Raw genomic sequence first — 21,557 nt, forward strand, 5'->3', positions numbered from 1 at the left:
GTTTCTAAGGTTTATTGCCTCTGCCAATAAAGAACTGAGTCATAAATGAGGCCGATGACCTAGGAGAGTAAGAATTCACTCTTGTAGTACAAACTTGTAAGCAGGCAGGTTAGCCTTGGTCAAGGACAGATAGGTAGAGAGCAGGGAAGGGGTCGGATCGCATATGACTATTTTCCTTTCGGCTGGGGATTCATTCGCACGTCCTTGTGGGAGCCACTGAAAGCAGTCCTAGGCTGTGGGAGGGGAATCTCATTCCAAGCAGAGCCTCCTCGCTCCTGGCGGCGTAGCATCTCCCTTCTCACTAACTAGCCAATGCTGCCGCCTTATGCAAAGCCTGCACCTCGGAGACAATCTGCTTTACAGAGGGAGGACGACGCCAATCGGCCCGGAGCGGGCAGTGTTCCGTTTCGCTCCGCGGCAGGGGGATGTCCCCGTCCTCGAAACCTTTCACCCTCGATCTGGGAAAGCGCCTCCTCAATAACACACCGCGAGCACGATTCTAGGCGGGAGGCCCTCGCCGAAGCGGGGAGGGAGAAGGGCTCGGCCGGCCGCCGGCGCGGCTCGCCCGGATAACGGCGGGTGTGGGCGGCTGGCAGCCTCGGGGCGGGAGCGGAGCGCAGCCCACGCCGGGGAGGGGCGCCGGCGGAGGAGCCGGGAGCGGCGGCCTCCCAGCCGGCTCTCCGGAGCCGCTCTAAAAAAATGGCGGGCGGCAGCCCAGCGAGCGGGTCGCGCAGGCGCCGCGGCGTCCGTCCTTCCGCTCGCCTCGGGCGGCCCACGAGCCGTCCACAGCGCCCTCACCCAGAGGGATCCGCGCCTCGCCATTGGCGGAGCCCGGCGCGGGGGCGGGGCCCCCACGCCGAGGCCACGTTTCCCGCCCCGCTGCTGCGCGTGCGCGCAACCCGGAGGCAAGCGTTAGCGCGCGCCCCCGGCCGAGGGCCCCCTGCCCGCGCCTCAACTCCCTCCCCTTTCCGGGCAGGCCCGTCCTGTCAGCGAGGCAGTGAGCACCGCGGCCAGCAGAGGGCGGTCGGGACCCGAGTCTGCAGCGGCGCCATTGGCGTGTGGAAAATGCCACCAGATGGCGGGTTAGGATTGCAGCTCCGTTGAAGGCGCGGCCCCCGCTCCCGAACCCCCGGCGACCACCCCGTAACAACCCCCCCACATCGGGAATAACACACCGGAGACTTTTGGGGGGAAACTAGGTCGACGGCCGACAGCGCCCGGATGGGCAGCTGAGGTGAGCGCGGGCGGCGGCGGCGGCGGGGGGCGGGAAAGAGGGGGAATGCGGCGGCGGCGGCGGCGGCGGCGGCAGCGGCGCGGGGGGCTGGAAGCGCCGATCCAAGATGGAGGCCGGGCGAGGGAGCCCCGAGAGCGCGGGCGGCGGGCGGGCCGGCGCGGGGGAGGGAGGCCGCGCGGGGCCTGTGCGCGGCGCGAGCGGCTGGCGTCCCGCCGGGCCGTCCGGGAGCCGCTGTGGGCGCGGCGGGGCGCTCGGCTGCTCTCCACCCCCCTCCCGCGGGCCGCGGAGCCGGGGCCCCCGCCCGCCCGGGCTGCACACGGCGGTGGCGCGGAAGCCTTTGTGGCGCGCTCGGGCCCGCCGCCAAGCCCGCCCTCCGCGCCCCCCCCTCCTCCCCGCCCGGGCTCTCGGGACTCGCCCGCCCGCGCCGGGGCCAGCCGAGGCGGGCTGGCGCGAACGCCTCCCGCCGCCCTGCGTTTCTGCGGTGTTTTTAGCGGCGGCGGCGTCACATGACAACGGGCTCGTCTCTGCCGAGGGTCCTGGGGAGGGGGGGTGCGTCGCGCAGCTTTGACCGCTGGCCCAGGCCTCTAGGTCCTGGGGTGGGGCAGGGGGCCGGGGACCCCGCGCTGTGGGCCCGGCGCTGCCCGGCTTTCCCGCTATCCGCCTTCTCGGCTCCGGACGCGGGGGTTGGGGGAGGGAGGGAGGGAGGGAGGTCCCGGGGAAACGAGTCCAGGCCGGAGCACTGCCCCGCTAGTTTCCCAGTCCCCCCCTCGCCGGGAGAAGAGGCCAATAAAAGTTGTTTTTCCGCCTCTCGGAGGGTGGGGGCGGGGAGGAGAGCTGGGAAACCCGAGTGCGTGGAGTTGGACCCGAGCCCCACTTGGAGGGGACCCGACCCGGTGCTCGCCGGGTGTGCAGTAGGGACCCACAACCTCTCCTGGTGTGCGGATCGTCACGTCACCGCTTCTGCCCACGTTCGAGTTGTTACGGATCGGATCCTTTCCACCTTGCGGGCTGTCGTGCCCTGGGAGTGATGAGTGGTGGGATGGTTTCGGAGCCCGGTAGACCCCCAACAGTGCAGTTTGTTGTAGCGGATTATCTGCTGTTGAAGTTAGTGTTGAGATGAGGTGTATGTTTGTTCCCGCCTGGTTGTGCTTAGAAACAACTCTGTTTTACATCTCAGCAAAAGTAGTGTTTATGAAAGTACCTAAATCCCTATAAAGTTGTACGATTTGTAACTTAATGGAATTTGTAACTTTACCTTTAGATCTCCCTGTGTTTTTTTTTTTTTCCTTATAAAAAATGCAAATCTGATGGTGAAGCTCTTATGGAAATATACAGAAAAATGGGAATAAAAACGATTCGTCTATTTTTTAATGTTTGATGGGTCCCATAATGTATATAAATCGAGGCTAAAAATTTGATCAAGAAATACTGAAGGAATGTTATTTCATTGTTTTTCATTATGGGAATGTAACCGAACTTTTTACCCAAATAAACTTCTACAAAACCTACAGGTGTTTCACTAATTTTTTTTTTTTCGTTGCATTCTAGAATTACTTTGGGGTTTTGCATGATGTTCTACGCCTGTAATTCTGATTACTCTGTAGGCAGAGGCAGGGGGATTACAGATTGAAGTTAGCATGGACATTTTATGAGATATTATCTTAAAAAAACAAAACAAGTAGAAGTCTAGTTTTCTGTTTTGAAGAGATTAATACAATTACTGTGGTTTGGTTTTCCCCTTCCCCAATAGAATTTCATTGTGTGGCCCAGGCTGGCCTTGAAATCACTATGCAGTCCAAGGTGGCCTTTAATTTAGGGCGGTTCTTTTCCTTAGCTTATGGAGTTAGGAGATTACAGGTGAGTGCCAGGCCAGCCAGTTACTAAATGGCTCTTTTGTTTTTTGTTTTTTTGCCAGAAAGGATCTTGGTATGTAGCTCAGGATGGCCTTGAATTCATAGCAATTCTTCATATTTTCAAGTGCTGGGATTACAGCCACACTTGGTTTTTGAAAGGCTCTTTTAAAAACTTTAAGGAAGCTGTGTTACAGGAAAGAGCCTTGAACTGAAAGTTTCTGGAGATAATCCCCCTTGGCTTGTGATCTGGTTTTACTTTTTAACTGTTTGCATCTTAACTTCCTCATATCTAAAGTTGGATTAACACTGCGGTTCTTTTAAAAATCGAAAAAGCCCTTTTTAGCTAAAACTTAAAACATTTATAGTTATAATTTCTTTTTCTTGATTATAGATGGATATATCTTAATAATATTAGTGCTATAGATTTAATGCATGCTTGTTAACTTTTGACTAAAGCATGAAATTATCATTAATTATTTTTGACATATGGTCTTAATAGGCAGCAGTTTGAAAAATGGCTACTGCAGGAATCAGTGTCTCTGATTTTTGTCTCTGATTTCTGTAGATTTTTAAGACCTTTCAAAGGTTAACCTGTTAGGTCAGGCCCACCCAGATAATCTATAGGGCCATTAATTACATACACAAAAATCTTACCCTCCCTCCATGTAAGTAAATGGAAAGCTGTTCTCTCCCACTCTCAAGGAAGTAGTGTGACCATTTGTTTACTTCTAATGGAGAGAGAATCATCTTCACATTTACGCTTTTAGAATCTAGACATAAGGAAAGAACACAGCTAAAGCAGCTAATGCTTCCGTCCCTTTCTCCTGTTCTCTCTTCCTTTCCACTCTATCATTTTTATCTTTCTTTTGCATTACTAGATATGAACCCAGGGTCTGGTATATGTTAGAATAGCTACGTTCTCTGTACTGTTATTATTATTATTATTATTACTATTATTTTAATTTTTTAATAAGACCAGTGCTATGTATCCCAGGCTGGCCTTGAACTCATGAATTCCCTATCACTATCACTCAAATGCTGGGATTACAGTCATGTCCCACTACCATTTTTTAAAATTTTTGTGTTAAACTTTTTTATTGTGTGTGAAGATGGTGCTCATAAGAAGGTCAGTGGATAACTTACAGGATTTGGTTCTCTTTCTACCATGTGATCTGGGATCAAAGTTAGATTATCAGGATTGGTAGCAAATGCTATCTGCTGAGTCTTACACCCGTTCTGTGCCCCCAACCTTTTTGGGGCACAGGGTTTAATTATCAGACATAGATCATGCTCTTATAAACCATAGAATGAGACAATTCTTAATGTAGCAAGTAGGATTTTGTCTGTAGAGAAGGAAGAGCTTAGTTTTCTGTCGTTTGGTAGGTGCAGTACAGGATTCCAGTTGAGCTATGCCATGCCAATCCCGTAAGTATTTCCCTCAGGTTTTCCTTGGATTCTTTTTTTTTTTTTTTTCCCTTCCTTTTTGCCTTCCTTCCTGCGTTGTGTATGAGGGTGTGTACATGCACTTTTTATTGTGTATGTGTGTATGCAGAGGTAAGATAGCTTGTGGGGATACTTCTACCGTTGTGTTTCCTGGGATTGAACTCAAATTGTCAGGGTTTGTGGCAAGTTCATTTACCTGCTGATCCAGATTGGTTCCCCATGAACTCTTTTTCAGTGGCTCTCTTTACTAATTAGTATTTAAAGGACATCTCAAGTCCTGCCTCCCTGTTACATTTTATTTTTTATTGTTTTTTTTTTTTGTTTGTTTGTTTTTTGTTTTTCGAGACAAGGTTTCTCTGTGTAGCCTTGGCTGTCCTGGACTTGCTTTGTAGAACAGGCTGGCCTTCATTCAACTCACAGAGATGTATCTGCCTCTGCCTGCCTGAGTGCTGGCTGGGATTACAGGTGTAGGCCTCCGTGTCCAGCTTTATTTTTTATTTTAACTTTTATTTATTGTGTGTGGGGGTTTATGTGTGCCACATTATGCACGTTCAAGTAAGAGGATAATTTTGGAGATTTAATTCCTTTCACCATGTGGGAGCTGGGGATTGAATTTAGATCATCAGGCAAATGTCTTTTCTTACTGACCTATCTCACTGGCCTCTTCCCTATTTTTTAAAAATTTTAAATATTTTTTCTGTTTTGAGATGGTGTCTTGCTGAGTTTTCCTAGGTTGGCCTTGAATATGATTATTTCTCTTAGGCTGGGCTAGAAATTTCAATTTGAATCTTTTTAATTGCTCGGATTACAGACATGTGCCATCATGTACAGCTGCTGTTAAAGTCCAGTCTTTTATTGTTTTCATTCAGTGCTGGGGAAGTCCTGCCTGCTTTATAGAATACATTTGTTTGTGCTGTGGGTGGAAATGATTAGCCAGTGAGTTGCCCGACTGTTTCTATGGAGTTTTACTATAATTAAACTATATAGTAATACCTTTATCTTGCTGGATGTTAACAGTTAAAAAGCATTTTACATTATAACTTAGTGCAAACATGCATATAGTACATATAATCAAAAAAGTAGATGCTTCATGAGATATTTAACCTTTGTGAAGAACACTTTATTTTCCACTTTTTTTTTTTTTTTTTTTGAGAATGCTGGTTACAACCTAACAATATGTTATGACTCACAGTAGCCTATGTTGAATTGTAATCAGGAAAGTGCAAAGTAGAACTATAAGGGACCAATTTCCTTCCATCAAACTGAAAAACATTAATAATTCTGATAATGCCATATGCCAGTGAGATAGTTGGAGAAATTACATTAAAAAAATTCTTTTTGGGAGTTGGAGAGATGCTCAGTGGTTAAGTGCCTTGGCTGCTTTTTCAGAGAGCCCAGATTCGATTCCCAGCACCCACATGGCAGCTCACAACTGTCTGTGACTTCAGTTCTAGGGGATGTGCCACCCTCCTTTGTTGGGCACTGTACATACACAGAACATTTAGATAAAACTAAATAAATCTCTTTAGAAGATTTTTGAGCCAGAGTCTTACTCCATAGCTCAGGGTGGCTATAAAACTTCAACAAGCTGGCCTAATAACCCATTATATTCTTGCCTTGGCCTCCTGTGTCTTAGTGTTATAGGCATATGTCACCATCCTGGCCTTACATTACCTTTTTTTGGCTGGAGTTTAAATTGGTAATAGTTATTGTGTGAGTTTTCTTTTTTCCTTAATTACTAATCTGAAGGTACATCTGCTAGCTGGGTTAGGTGGCACACGCCTGTAATCGCAGCACCCCAGGAGGCAGAGGCAGGTGAATCTCTGAGGCCTTTGAAGAAGAGTCTAGGACAGCCACGACTACACAAAGAAACCCCATCTCAAAAAAACAGAAACAAAAACAGACAAACAAAAAAAGTACATCTGCCTTAAACCTCACATTTATATTCCTTTATTGTCTAGATGAGAGAAGCTAATTTTAGTTTATTTATTAATTTGTTTTTCAAGACAGGGTTTCTCTGTGTAGCCTTTGCTGTCCTGGATTCACTTTGTAGACCAGGCTGCCCTGGAGCTCACAGAGAGCTATCTGCCTGCCTCCCTGAGTGCTGGGATTACAGGCATGTGCCATGGTGCCCAGGTGACTTTTTGTTTTTTTTTTAAGACCCAGTCTTTCTTTTATGTAGCTCTTGTTGTCTTAGGACACAAAACGTAGTCCAGGCTGGCCTCAAACTTACAAAGTTTACAAATCCCTGCTTTTTGCTGGGATTAAAGGTGTGAGTCAGCTACCACACATACCTGGCTTTAAAATATTTTATTTAATTTAGTTAGATTGGTTTATGTGTGTTGTATCTTTGTGTAAGTCTATGCATCGTGTGTGTCGTGGTCATCAGAAGAGGGAATTGGGTCCCCTGGAACAGGAGTTACAGATGGTTGTAAGCATCATGTGAGTGCTGCGAATCGAACTTGGATCCTCTGGAAAAAGCAGCCAGTGTTCTTAACCATTGAGCCATCTCTTCAGCCCTGGATAAGGGAAATTCTTGTTTACGAGGCTATGTCTACAGAATGTCTATAATTTATTTGCAGTAGCCAAAACTTTAGAAAATAAGTGTCCTTCAGTGACACTTTAGAATGGATAAATACATGTGCTTTAAAAAAGTTAAAAAGCCAACGAGGTCACATATTTTTCCCTTCCCTAATACTTTGTTAGATGTTTTAGCATCTTTTCATCTTTCTTTGTAGTTCTTTTATAAAACCTTTGTGATAGTTTCTTTTTCTTTTTACTAGGATGATGGTCTCAAAAAATTTGCAGATTACTTGTTTCCTGATGGAGATTGTATCATATTGATACTAATTCTTCTTTGAATAAGAATTTGTCTTGGACCTGGAATTTTCATTGTGTTTGGTTTAAGAGGTTTTTACTCTGTAGCCCAAGCAGGCCTTTAACTCACTATAAACATCAACCTGGTCTCAAACTTGGAATTTTCCTGTCTTGGCCTTCTGAGTACTGGATTCCACACTTGGTTGAGGAAAGATAGGTGGTTGAAAAATTCAAAATTTAGCTTTAGGGCTGGTCAGTTTGTTTTTTTTTTTTTTTTTTTTAATTTTATTTTGTGTTAAACTGCAATTTAAAATTTGTTCATTTAATTTGTCAGCATTAGCTTGTTTCCTGTGTTTTTCTTCTACCTTCTGTGGGGTCTGTAGCATTTTCTTTATTGTTTTTTATAGCATCAATGTGTTGTTTTAGTCTTGACCAGTCTAGTGGTTCAGTTTATTTTTCCAAAGCAACTTTCCAATTTTTTTTTTTTTTTTTTTATTGTCTTATGTTGAATTGGTGTGCTGATTAGTTTTTTGTCAGCTTGACACAGACTTGTCACCTGGGAAGGGGAGCAGAGAGGGAAAGAGTGGGAGGGAAATCTGGGGTACCTGGCAGGGCCTTTTATCAGCACACACCTGGCACACCTGGTGGTGGCAGGTGATGACTTAAGTGGTTGCTTGGTCCCTGAGAGCAGGCCAGGTGAATTAGCTGTATACTAACAAGGTTAGGGTTAGTGGGTCCCAGGTTTGAAACCCAACAATTTTTAAAATCAGATAACATTTGACTATGATTACATAATTGTCTATTTCTCCTGTTTTATTTTTATTTTTCGCCTAACCTGACCATGTCAGTGGATTTTTGTTTGTTTGTGTGTGTGTTTCAGGAGTATGAGTGAGTCGTTACCAGGAGTAAAGCACATTTTATAAGTTTCCTTTAAGATTAAGTTTGTAGATCAAATATAATAGCTGGCTGTTTTTCCCTTCTGTAACTGGATACAGAAAAGTTGTGTTTTCCTGATTTTCATTGGAATTACTAATATTTAATATGTTTTTATAAAAATGCTGTATTTCATAAATATATAGTTTGGTGTAAAGTAGTGCAGGACCCGAGATCTGATTTAAAAAGAAAAAACAAAAACTTAAATTTTTTTATCTGGGCATTGAAGATAAGACCTTTTTGTATGAGTTCATTGCTGAGCTTCATCCTAGCTTGAGGTACGATTTTTAACCCCGTCTGCCACTGGCTGTAGCTGTATGTTTTCGAATCATTACTTCTTTTGGCATCAGTTTATTTCTAATTAGTTTTTGGACAAGACAACATGCTATATTGAATCCTTTGAAGTAATCATAAAATAAATTCTAAATTAGGCAATAAAGCTTTTTGAATGTCTTCAGTTTTCTCACACCTAATTGTGACATTGTTCTTTACATTTCATGGTTTATTAGAATAACTTATGGTCTTATATAACTGAAAAAAATACATAGAAATACAATTTTTCACTTTAAAAGATTAGCGTGCCCACCACCAGTGAGTGTATGTGTAGGAGGAGGTCAGAGATGTTAGACTTTCTGGAGTTGGGGTAGGTGTTTGTGAGCTGCCTGACATGGTAAAGACTGTGGATTCATTCCTCAGCATCTGAGGGGGAAAATACTGACATTACAGAAGAAACCCTAGATACCAAGAAAACTAAAACATAGACCTGTAAGCAGTAACTAGAGGGCCTGGTGTGCCAAACTAAAAAGTTGAACTTTGTTCTGAAGCCAGTGTTTGCACGCTAGAATCACCGGGAAAGGGGATCCTGGAGCTATGCAGAGAGCTCATGCTAAGAACATCCAAGGTTGTGAGTTAAGTCCTCTGCAACCCCTCACTTTTCCTTTCCAAAAAAGAGAATCATCTCAGGACTAAAACTATGCCACATGTTGGAGATGTACCCCAGCCAGATTTATTGAACCTGCATTTCTGAATTTCTGGTGCACAATGAGGTGCTTGATTGAGACTTGGTTGGAGATAATTTATTGAGGAAGTGTTAAACACTATATAAGGTGCATTGAAGTAAATGGCATCAATTCTCTGGAGGTTTTATTCCTGTTTCACAGGTGAGGTAGATAGGGTAAGTACTTTTCCTTAATAGGGGAAACAAAAAGTTTGGATTCAGGTATTTGACTCTGAAGTCTAACCTTATAAGCAACTAACAACAGTAGCAGCAGTAGCAACAACAACAACAAACCAAACAAACCAGTGCTCATTGATTTGTCTAGGGAAAAAGCTCGCATTTTAAATTTTGCTAGCCTTGAATAGAAATGAGCATATTCTTTAATTTTGAATCAATAAGTCAATTTTATGATTTTTGTGAATGTGCTGTCATGTATGATACCTACCAACCACTGTGTGAAAAATGCAAAATAATATACTTAACAGCATACCTGTGTGTGTATGTCTGGGTGGTGGTATATATGTGTGTTTGTATGTGTGTGAACATGTGTGGGTGTGTTTGTGTATATATATTTGGAGGCCTGATGTTGACTCAACGTGTCTTAGTTGCTCTCAACTTTATTTATTCAGAAAGGGTCTCTTGCTGGAGCTTGCCAATCCCAGCTAGCCTGGTCAGCTAGCTTGCCCTTATGATCCACTATTTCTGCCTTCTGAATGATGTTACTACAAATGACTACCACACCTGCTTGATATTTACATGATTCTAGGGGTGTGAATTCCCAGTCCTTGTGCTTGCATGGCAAGTGCTGTGGCCACTGAGACATTTCTTCAATTCCAGAGTTCCATTTTTAGCTCTATTCAGGCCAAGCTGGTGATAGAATGAGATTTTAAAAAGAACAAGAGCATCCTTTCCAAGTATCTGTTATGGGCATTGTGCTTGAGCCTTTAAGTACATAGCCATAAACACAAAAACTATGGTGTCAAGTGACTTAGATTGATTGTATGTTATTTAGTTTGTATATCACTTTTGAGAAAATTAATTGATAGATGGAGGCTTTATTAAAGCCTTTTTCTTCTCTCTGTTTCAAGAGGGAAATGATAAATCTAGGTGGGAATGAGATGGTCATGAAGCTGATATTATGACTGATGCCAACTCAGCTACCACATAAGTCTCTCCACGTTATAGATTTTTTTCATTTAATTTTAGCTATATACTGAGAAATCAGGCTGACAGATCATATGCTGTGATTCCACCTGGAGAATACATGAGGTATTGTGATGATTTAAGGAAAGTCATCTTTGAGAATGAGAAGTGAAGACACTCACAGAACCTAAGCAAGAAGAGTAGAGGCATAGATAGGAAAGAACAAGACCAAAATGTGTAGCAAAAACAGTTGTATGCCAGGAATTAGTTTACTGTATGGAGAATCTGCAGAAAGAATGTAATGGCTTCCCATGATGTTGGAGTTTCTGTTTTGTTTTTTGAGACAGGGTTTCTCTGTGTAGCTGTGGCTATCCTGGACTCACTTTGTAGACCATGCTGGCCTTGAACTCACGGAGATCCTCCTGCCTCTACCTCCCAGAGTGCTGGGACTAAAGGTGTGTGCTACTGCTTTGGATAGTGTAAGGTGTATTTGAAATAGTTAGGACTCTCAGCATGAATTTTGTTATAAGTAAAATCAAAGGCAGTGGAAGAGTTTTACGCAGAGGAAAATTTAAAAATATTTCTAGGGTTTGAGAGTACATAATATTTGCTTAGCATGCCTGGGACTCTTAAAGTTTAATCCCTAGCACTAAGGCAGACAATACTAGCAAATCCACCCAAACAAAAACAAGAAAAATAAAAATTCTAGCGCATTTTCTATTAACTGGGTGCCTGTTTTCCTTCCTAGAGCACAGTTAGCAATATCTGCAGATAATTTTGGTGGTTGCAACTTGGTGTGATGGAGAGGGTAGAGACCAGATGCTATTAAAGTTTTTTAGTAGCTGGAATAGCTTCCTGTAACAAAGAGTTTATTGCCCAAAATAGCAATAGTGCCAAGGTTGAGAATCTTTGTTTTACTCCTATGTGAATATTGGAGTAGGCAAGAGAAATGGAATGGGAAAAGGGGAAGGGTAGGTTGTTAACTAATCTGGTGATAGATACAGTGCCATGGAAAATTGTGATTATGATAGAGGTAACAGGGAAAACCTGTTCTGATTTTGTTAAGAGTTTTGGAGATAGGTGTGTTAGTAGAGAGGTATTGACAGAATACAATAAAAGAATGAAAGGGAAGGAAGATTTTAGTTTAGCTCATGATTTTAGAGGTTATAGTCTCTGGAGGGATGGGTTGGGTTATGAGGTAATAGTGTCTCTTACCTTAGTGGTAACTGGAAAGTAAGGTGGGCAGTGCGAGAAATGAATGCTTGCGTCTCTTGACTTTTGCCTTACCCCCCTTTTATTTCACCTGCACTCTCACCCCCCAATATATGGGATAGTACTGCTCACATTCTAGGCTGCTGTTTCCCTTTTAGGGTTATCATCTCTGGAAACATCCTGACAGACTGGTCTAAAGGTCGACTTTACAAATCGAGTTCATTTCATTCTGAGTGGGTTAACAGTTGAGAGTCATCATCTCAGGAAGTGTTTCTGACTAATAGTTTAGTAAATGGTAGTGCTATCCTGTAGTGACATACTGAGGGGAAGAACTGGAATGGAGCGTTCTGACTGCTAAAAAATTATTTATTTTTGTGTTTCTGTGTATGAGTGTGTACACTGTCGAAGGTACTTTGTATGCATGTCAGGACCAACTCAGGTTCTTAACCTTCCTTTTTGCTTGCGGCAGGGACACTGTTTGTTTGTTTGCTATTGTACCATATATTCTAGGTTGGTGACCCATTAGCTGTGGAGGAGTTTCTTGTCTTTTTGCTTCCAGTTTAGCTGTAGGAGTGCTAGGGTTTATAAGTAGGTGCTACCGTATGACGTTTTAACGTGGTTTCCAGGAATATGAATTCAGGTTTTCATTTTGTATGGCAAGTGCTTTTAGCCACTGAGCCATCTCCCCAGTCCTCTCTGATTCTATTTTATTGAATGTGAGTTCCTATTAATAGATAAGAAGAAAAAAATTATAAGCTTTTGCAGTCCACAATTTATCACATTGTCCATTCAGTGCTTTTTAGATCTTTCATCTGTTTTCTTGGATTTTGTAGTTTTTCTTTCTTTGTACTGCTTAACATCTGATAGGTTGACCTTTTGTATGTATCGCTAAATACACAGCTCTTCTACTTCTGGCTTTTCTCATAATTCCACAACCATTTTATTGTTGCTTTTCAGAAATTATGGAATTGGAATAACTACTAGCAATGATCAATATCTGATTTGTTAATTTCAGTTTTTGATTTTTGTATGTAGTAAATTTTCAGTTCCAAATTATAGAATATTTTAAAGATACATTAAGTATGCGTGGGACTAACACGCATATAACTCAGTTGATATTTGGTCAAAGACAGAAAAAAAAAGGTGGTAATACTGATTTGTAGAGGCTGCAGGATGGCTCAGCAGGTAAAAGCACTTGTTGCTAAGCCCAAGGACCTGAGTTTGATACCTGTGACCCACATGGTAGAAGGAGAGAACTGACATTTGAAAGTTGCCCTCTGACATCACATGTGCACATGTGTGCTTCCCCAGATAAATAAGTGTAAAAAAAGTGTAAGGTGACTAAAGTATTTTTATTAAGATTGGCCTGGGGGAAGGGGGGACAGTGATGTATCTTAGCAACTAAGAGTATAAGCCTGATGACCTGAGTTTGATTTCTAGATCCCACAGTAAAAGGAGAGGACTAGCTCCTACAAATTGTCCTCTGACTTCAGCCTACACAATGACACATGCATATGCGTGGGTTCCTAGACATGCACATCCTCCTCCTCCTCCTCTCTCTTTTTCATATACTTTGGTTAAAAAATATTTTAAAGGTATTAAGACATTTGGAAACTTAATTAGAATGTTTACATAGACATACTGAGTACACTTATAATATTTTGAAAATATTTGACAGTTTTCTTTGCTACCTTTCTAGCTACCTTAAGAAAGGAAAATGAGGGACTGGAGAGATGGCTCAGTGTTTAAAAGCACTTGTGGCTCATTGAAGGGGGTCTGGGTTTGGTTCTCAGTATACATTATGGTGATTTACAGCTCTTTGTAACTGCACTTCCAGGAGATCTCAGGCACTCTGTGACTACGCTTGCATGTGGTGTGCATACATTCCTACACATATGCATACATTTATATAGACAAAACACCCATTACACATACATACATACAGAGAAAGTACCCATTACACATATACACATACAGGCAAAGCACCCATTACACAGACAATAAATCTTACCAAAAAAAAAAAAAAAAAATTGAATTGTCAGGCAGGAACATTCCATTTTCTAAAATAAGAAATTGTTCTTTCTTACAGAAGGCCTGTTAAGATACTTATCTATATTGAGCTTTTTAAGTGCTTATCTTTGACTAGACATTTAACAGTCTTTTCCCCCTCTTTACTTTTACACAGTAGAACCCATATATATATATATATATATATATATACACACACAACCTGTAATACCAGCTCCAGGGGCTGACATCCTCTGTAGGCGTCCATACACATGTGATATATACTCAGACGTACACATAAATTAAAAAAAATTGTGTAAAAGGATTATTAGCCTTTAAAAACAATTGCTGGGTTGAGCCCTGAGACTCATGTGTGTTAGGGATTCTAAATCTGGTTTTCTTAGGGCTTCTTTCAGTATTTTTTATAGATGTTCTGTTTCCCCTGTTTCTGTTTGTTGCAGTGTGTTCTTATTTCTTCTCTATATGGTTTATTATTTATTAGAGGATTTTTTTTTTTTTTTTTTGTTTACCTGGTGGTGGAAACTTAAACTTTCTTTGCCTTAAGTCATTTGACCTATCATACATACTTGCTCTGCCTCAGGAAAGAATGAATGAATTTTGACTCCAGTGATCTGGATTGTAATTTAGATTAATTTTTATTAGCAGTATGTCCTTTTGTAAATCGCTTTGACCTCACTGCCTCACATGTATTGGGAATAAATGTGTGTCCTCTTCATTCAAGAATATTGGTTAGTAGATGAACTGGCTAATCAAACAGTGTTCTGTAAACTATGAAACATTAGTATAGGCTGTTTTCTTTTACATCTGTGTGCATGCAGATTTCTCAGCATTTATTCAGTTAGTAGACAGGAAGCTTTTAGAGGCATTCAGTGAGGCAGAAGAGTGTCTCTAGGGAAGATTGTCAGTTTTTAATATGACGCGAACACTGATAAATTTCTGCCAAAATTCTGTTTCTCAGAATTGATAAGCATAGAAATTAAATTATGATTTACACCCAGACATGTAAGGTTTAGATGACTAAAATCAGGGGTGTATTCCAGGATGTCAACTTATTGATTTACACTGAAAAATTAACTTAGAAATGGACTGCTTGTGCTGCCCAGTAAATGGATTTTTTTTTTTTTTTGGTAGGGAGACTTATCTATATCAGAAGCAGATTATAATCTGAAGATTGATTGGTAAACCTGGAATGAACTCAAAGCAAGTTGCATCATTTCAGTTGTCACAATTATTATACTTCTTATGCATTGACAAATCTATCTGCACAGTAGCAGATCTGTGTCAGATCCAGGGACAGTGTGGGAGATAAAATTCTAAGTTCACTTAAACCCTCTTCCTAATTCATTTAATTTGGTTTTAGCTTTAAATAGTTACACACTAGATCTGAGTCCTGCTTCTGATGGTGCCTTTTTTAAAAAATTATTTTGTATATGTACTTCATTCTAGAGATCATTTTCTCATTTGAGTTTTCACAATTTCACTTTTCAGTATTAACTTCAATTTTAAAAGAACCTTAACTGTGTGTCATACTGCTACGTGTGTGGATTCAATTATTTCTTGTAGAGTTGAGATGGATAAATTGTTCCCAGTACTTCCCTTGCTTTGGAAATAGTGGTCCTTTTCTTTCCTACCTCTTGCCTTTCTTTTTGAGAAATATTGAGGTAGACTTCATATAGTGTACAATTGTTTTGCTGTAAATTTATAATTTAGTGTTAGAAAACTTGGTGATCATCTAATATTAGAATAGAATGTTTTCATCATCCCCCAGAGAAAAATCTGGGCTCATTTGTAGTCATTTCTAATTTCTGCTCCTTCTCCTGATCAAATACTAGTCTGTTCCTACATATTTGCTTGGCCTGTCCTGTAATTATTGAGATCATATAATATTTAGCCTGTCTCGTTATTAGCCTGTTTGAATATGATTCATGTTACACTCTTTTGGTGCTTTTTTTGAGGTAGGGTTCAATAATTTTAATTGTGAGGAATATTTCATTTTGTTGATTTATATATCAACAAAATATACATTTGGACATTTGGTTTTCTTCTCCCCCTTCTTTCTCTCTTCCCTATTTCTCTTCTGTTCCCTTTCCTCCTTCCCACTCGTCCCTACTTTTCCTCAGATGGGTCTTGCTGTACAGGTTGTCCTTGAACTTGCAATTATTATTCTGTTTTGCTATTTCAGTGCTATTACTACAGGTATGTGTCAGTATGCCAAGTTTTAGATTTTCAAGTTTTAGCCATTTTGTATGGCTCTCTGAACTGTCATGACTGAGATTTGGTATATCATGTTTCTGTTCTCTTTCTCTCTAGTACTTTAATTTTAACTTCTAAGTGAAATTGTTTTATTAATTTCCTTTTGGGATTATTTATTGTATATTGAAAATCAACTAGGTTTTGTTGATCTGGTGTCCTGTAGCTATGCCTAATGTTTGTGTAGTGCCTTTGTGTGTGCGTGTGTGTGTGAATTTTTTGGAATCATATCTTCAACAGGTAGAGGTAGTTATCCATCTTCCTAGTCACAGTTGTGTGGCTTAAATACTGTGCTTAGGATTTCCATTGTGCTGCTGGATAGCACTGTTAAAAGTCATCACCTGTGTTTTTTTTTTTTTTTTTTTTTTTTTTAGTTATTTATTTTTATTTTAGGTGTACTGGTGTTTTGCCTGCATGTGTCTGTGTGAGGGTGTCAGATCCTCTGGAACTGGAGTCACAGACAGTTGTGAGCTGCCATGTGGGTGCTGGGAATTGAACCTGGGGTCCTCGGAATTAGAAAAGAGCCTTTAGTTGTTTACTGTTGAGTATGGTTTTTTGTTGTTGTTGTATTTTTGAGACAGGATCTCCCTATCTTATCCTGGCTGGCCTAGCATTTGCTATGTAGACCAGGCCTCAAACTCATAGATATCTGTCTACATCTTCCCCAGTGCTGGCTGGCGTCAAGGTAGGTACCATTACACATGGCTTACTGTTAACTATTAACTGTTGGCTTTCTGTGCCTCCTTGTTAAAAAACCATGTTTGTCTATTGAGTTGATCATGTGTTATCTTCATTCATTCTGTTAGTGTAGTATATTATATTGATATTCTTACAGTGAAACATCTTTACATTTCTAAGATAATTTCACTTGGTCTTGGTGTATAATTTGTTTCTGTAATCCTAGCTAACTTGCATGGAATTTGCTTTATATGTGTAGACTTTCTTGGCTTCTAATTTGAAATGATCTTTCTTCCTCTGCTTACTGAGAACTGGGATTATAGGAGAGAGAGAGAGAGAGGATAATATATGTTTATTCATTTATTCACTTTACATCTAGAACGCAGCCCCCTCCCTACTCTCTTTGTGGTCCTACCCTTTCACCCTCTTCCCCCTTTACTCCTCCCCTTTTTCCTCTTTACTTCTACCTTTCTTCTCAGAGAAGGGGAGCCCCCCTCCTTATATCAACCCACCCCAGTACATCAAGTCTCATCAGGACTGAGTGCATTCTCTTCCTCTGAGGTCAGGCAAGGCTGCCCCACAAGGGGGAAGTGATCCAAAATTAGGCAACGGAGTCCATGTCAGAGATAGCCCCTGCTCCTATTACTAGGGTACCCACATGAAGACTAAGCTGTACGTCTGCTACATATGTATAGGGGGCCTAGGTTCAAACCATACATGCTCTTTGGTTGGTGCTTCAGTTTTTGTAAGCCTCCATGGGCCTGGGTTAGTTGACTCTGTTAGTCTTTCTGTGGAGTTCTTGTCTTCTTCGGGTCCTTCTATCCTTTCCCTCATACTTCCACAAGATTCCCTGAGCTCCCCTTAATGTTTGGCTGTGAGTCTCAGAATCTCTTTTGATCTCCTGCTGGGTAGAACCTCTCTGAGGACAGTTATGCTAGGCTCCTGTTTGCAAGCATAGCAGAATAGCATTAATAGTGTCAGGGGGTGGGTCTCAGGTTGGGCCAGCTACTGGTTGGACATTCCCTCAATCTCCACTCTATTTTTACCCCTGTACACCTTGTAGCAGGGTAAATTTTGGTTTGAAGGTTTTGTGGCTGGGTTGGTGTTTCCCTCCCTCCACTAGAAGTCCTGCTTGTTTAGAAGGTAGCCACTCCAGTCTCCATGTCCCCCACTGCTAGGATTTTCAGCTAGTCACCCTCATAGTCTCCCAGAAGCCTATCCTGGCATAGGTCTCCAGCTTGTTTCAGAGGTGGCCCCCCTCGGTTTCCCTTCTCTATTTTTTATTTTGAAGCTGAGTCTCAACTTGTAGTACCAGCTGGCCTTAAATTCACCGTCTTACTTTTCTGTTGCTGGGAAGAGATACCATGACCAAGACAGTTTATAAAAGAAAGCATTTAATTGGGGCTTGCTTACAGTTTCAGAGGGCGAGTCCATGACTACTATGGCATGGAGTGTGGCAGTAGGTAGGCATGGAGTAATTCCTGAGAGCTTAAATCCTAAGACACAATCATGAGGTAGAGTAAGAGAAAGCTAATAGGGAATAGTGAAGGCTTTTGAACTTCAAACCTCAAACCCCAGTGACACACCTTCTCCATAACCCCCCTAATCCTTTCAAACAGTTTTACCAACTGTAGCACAGAATTCAAAGATATGATCCTATGGGGTCTATTCTCATTCAGACCACCATACTCATTGTATAGACCAGAGTAGCCTTGATCTTAGAGTGATCCTTCTACCACTCCCTCCTAAATGCTAGGATTATGGGTATCAGCCACCGTGCCTGGCTGAATTCTCTTATTTCTGAGAGTGTGAGTAGTACTGAGTATAATGTGTGTTAAATGTTTGATGGAATTTACTAAAAAAGCTCTTTGGTCTTAAACTTTGGGGGGTGGGTGGGAGGATGCTTGTTATTTCTAATTTATTATTTTGCCATAAGTCTGTTGAGTTTTTATTTTAAGTTAGCTATGGCAATTTCTGTGTTTCTCTCTATATATGTATAATATATATATTTTCATCTTGATGATCCTATTTTTTGGATGTAAGCTTGTCCATGTCATTTATTCTTTGATCCATTGCTTATTTAGGGTTAAGTTATATTGTGAATTTTTCAGTTTTTCTTCTGTTGTCAGCTTAACTTGATTCTCTTGTGGTATAAGAAAATGTATTATAAATTTTAACCTGCTTAAGTTTATTGAGAATTGTTTTGTTCCTCAAGTATGGAATATCCTGATGAATTTCCATTGTATTGGAGAAGAATGTGTGTTCTCTGATAACAGTGTATTTTGGTTGAGTGTGCCAAGTCTAGTTTTTTATAGTGTTGTTCCAGGTCTTTTGTTTCTTTGTTGATATTTCCTTCAGAAATTCTTTGCATTACTGAAAGTGAAGTTTTAAAGTATCCAAATGTGGAACTCCCTATTCTTTTTTCAGTTGTCTTAGTTATCTGGTTTATAATTGTTATATTGATGATTTAACTCTTTGATCAAAATGCATTGTATTTCGGCCTTTGTAATGATTTTTGGTTAAAAATATATTTTGTCTGGTAGTAATATAACATGCTCGCTCTTTTTTTATTAGTTTGCAGTGATCTTTTTCCATCCTTTCGTTTTGAAATGATTTGTGCTTATTTCTTAAGAAACCAATTCTACTGATCCGTCTTTTATGAATTTAGTCTTAGTCATTTACATTTAATGTGATTAGTAATAAGAAAGCATGCTTTTATTTAATGTGATTAGTAATAAAGCATGCTAGTCACTTGACTATTTGAATATAGTTACTGATGTCTGTTGTCTTTGTAGTCAGCTACTAGCCTGACAGTTCCTTGAATGTTTGATTTTTACAATGAAAGGGAAAAAATGGGTTTGTGTCTTAAATGTTTTTAGAAGCTGTCTAGGAAGCCATTTAATTTTAGCATAGTAGGGTTGAAATAGCAATCAGGGTTTGTGAAAATGTACGCAGAGTGATACATTGGACATAACAAAACAAACTGCAGATTTTTGGATATGGTGCTTATTGTACATATTTCTAAGCTAGCTGCACTGGACATGGTCTATTCCCTTAGATGCCTGCTGCTTATCTGGTGAATGATGATAGCTACTGGTCAAAGATAAGCAATGGTTTTCTTCATTAAGCCCTTTTATAGACCTTGCATGTGTCCGATTAGATATTAGAGTTCTGGAATACAGTGGTAGTTCCTCCTTATCCATGGAGGACATATTCTAATAACCTTAATTAGATGCTTGAAACCCAAGAATATGCTGGGCATGATGGCTCATTTCTTTATTCCCAGCACTTATGAGACAGAGGCAGGTGGAGCTCTTAGTTCAAGGCTAGTTTGGTCTGCAAAGCGAGTTCCAGGACAGCCAGGCTTACACACAGAGAAACCCTATCTCAAAAACAAACAGAAACGCAAGAATAGTAGTGATACATATATCTGTAATAAAGTTTATTTTTTAAATTAGGTATAATGAGATTAGCCATAGTAATTAATATCAGATTGATTAATTTGAACTGAGTATAGATTAGTGGTAGATAATTAGCATGTGTAAGTCACTGGTTTGATCACACTCTTAGTGTTCTGTTGCTGTGAAGAGACACCATGACCATAGCAACTCTTATAAAGGAAAATATTTATGGGTGCTTGCTTATGGTTAGAGGCTTATCCATTATCATTATAGAGGGGAACATGGGACACAGGCAGGCATGGTGTTGGAGAAATAGTTGAGCTTTACATCCCGATGCTCATATCTCAGGCACAGAGATAGACAGGCAGGTGTGTGTGTTTATGGGTAGAGTAATAGGGGGGAGAAATGAGAGACACACAGAGATACAGAGACACACTGGATCTATTGTCTCTTAAAACTTCAAAGCCTACCCCTATTGATACACTTGTAATAAAGCCATAGCTTCTAATCCTTCCCCTGACAGCTCAGCAACTGGGGACTAAGCATACAAGTATGGTGACCCAGTGGACCCAGTCCCATTCAAACCACCTAAAATCCCCATTACTGAGTAAAATACAGCAATTAAAGCAATGTAATGTGACTGTGGTTGCCTTTTCTCTTTCAGAATATCTTTTTAAAAAAAACTTAAAATGAAATACTTAGATGTGGCAAGCTTCTCTTTAGCATATTTGGTTTTATTGTATGCTTCTTTTGAGAGAGGGATTTTACTCCGTATCCCAGGCAGCTCTTGACCTGTGATCTTGCCATGTCAGTTTCCAAGTGCTAAATTACAGTTGTGTGTCACCATGCCTGTTCTTTGGTATATCAGAATTGCCCTGATCTTGTACTTTAGGCCTGTTACTAGATAAAATGTGTTACTTGAACAAAAGCACTGCAGTCATTTTTTATCACCCAACATACTGCTAAGACTATTTTACAGTGAATTTGCTGGACAAAGGAATCATTCACATCCTAGTAGAATGGAGTGGGACAGTCCAGATTACAGCACACAATTCAAAATGGTGTAAAACTTACACAACTTTTATTTTTGGAATTTCCCATTTAATATTTTTGCACCAAAGTTGACTGAAATTGAAAACACAGAACACCAGTAAAAGGAAGCCATGTAGTTGGTACTAGTAGTTTTTTCCACTCCATTATTGTTTCAGTAGAGGGATGTTTCTTGGAGCTTTTCAGTGTTCTATTCTGTAACACCTCCAAACAATTTCCTTCCCTAAGATCTACTGATTTAGAAGTTCAAGTGAATTTAAAAAATAATGCTGAGTGAATTTTCATTTGTCTGCTTAATTTAGCAATTTAATAATGATCAGTATTTATCAGGCACAATTTTGATGAGCATTGACGTCTTTTTAAATTTGCAAAAGAATAAGCTTAACTTGATCAGACTCAACCTTCTCATTATAGCTTCTTATGGTTTTATGATTTAACAAACTTTATTTGAAATTTTAGTGGTACAAAGAAGAGATTTGTAAAGTGCTTTTCCCAAAGTTATAATAGCTACCCTTTGT

General features: G+C 40.7%; 1 protein-coding gene across 2 annotated transcripts in view; it reads left to right on the forward strand.

The window, feature by feature from the left end:
- Positions 1–1,036: 1,036 nt before the first annotated feature.
- Stag1 (STAG1 cohesin complex component) overlaps positions 1,037–21,557 on the forward strand; it is a 288,255-nt gene continuing 267,734 nt past the window's right edge. For both annotated transcript variants that reach the window (XM_055629669.1, XM_055629670.1), the window contains exon 1: positions 1,037–1,234. The gene's annotated coding sequence lies outside the window, so the exon portion shown is untranslated. The remainder of the gene's footprint in view (positions 1,235–21,557) is intronic.

The sequence above is a fragment of the Psammomys obesus genome, unplaced genomic scaffold (assembly GCF_907164565.1).
Source record: "Psammomys obesus unplaced genomic scaffold, mPsaObe1.curated_primary_1811, whole genome shotgun sequence".
Classification (NCBI taxonomy): domain Eukaryota; kingdom Metazoa; phylum Chordata; class Mammalia; order Rodentia; family Muridae; genus Psammomys; species Psammomys obesus.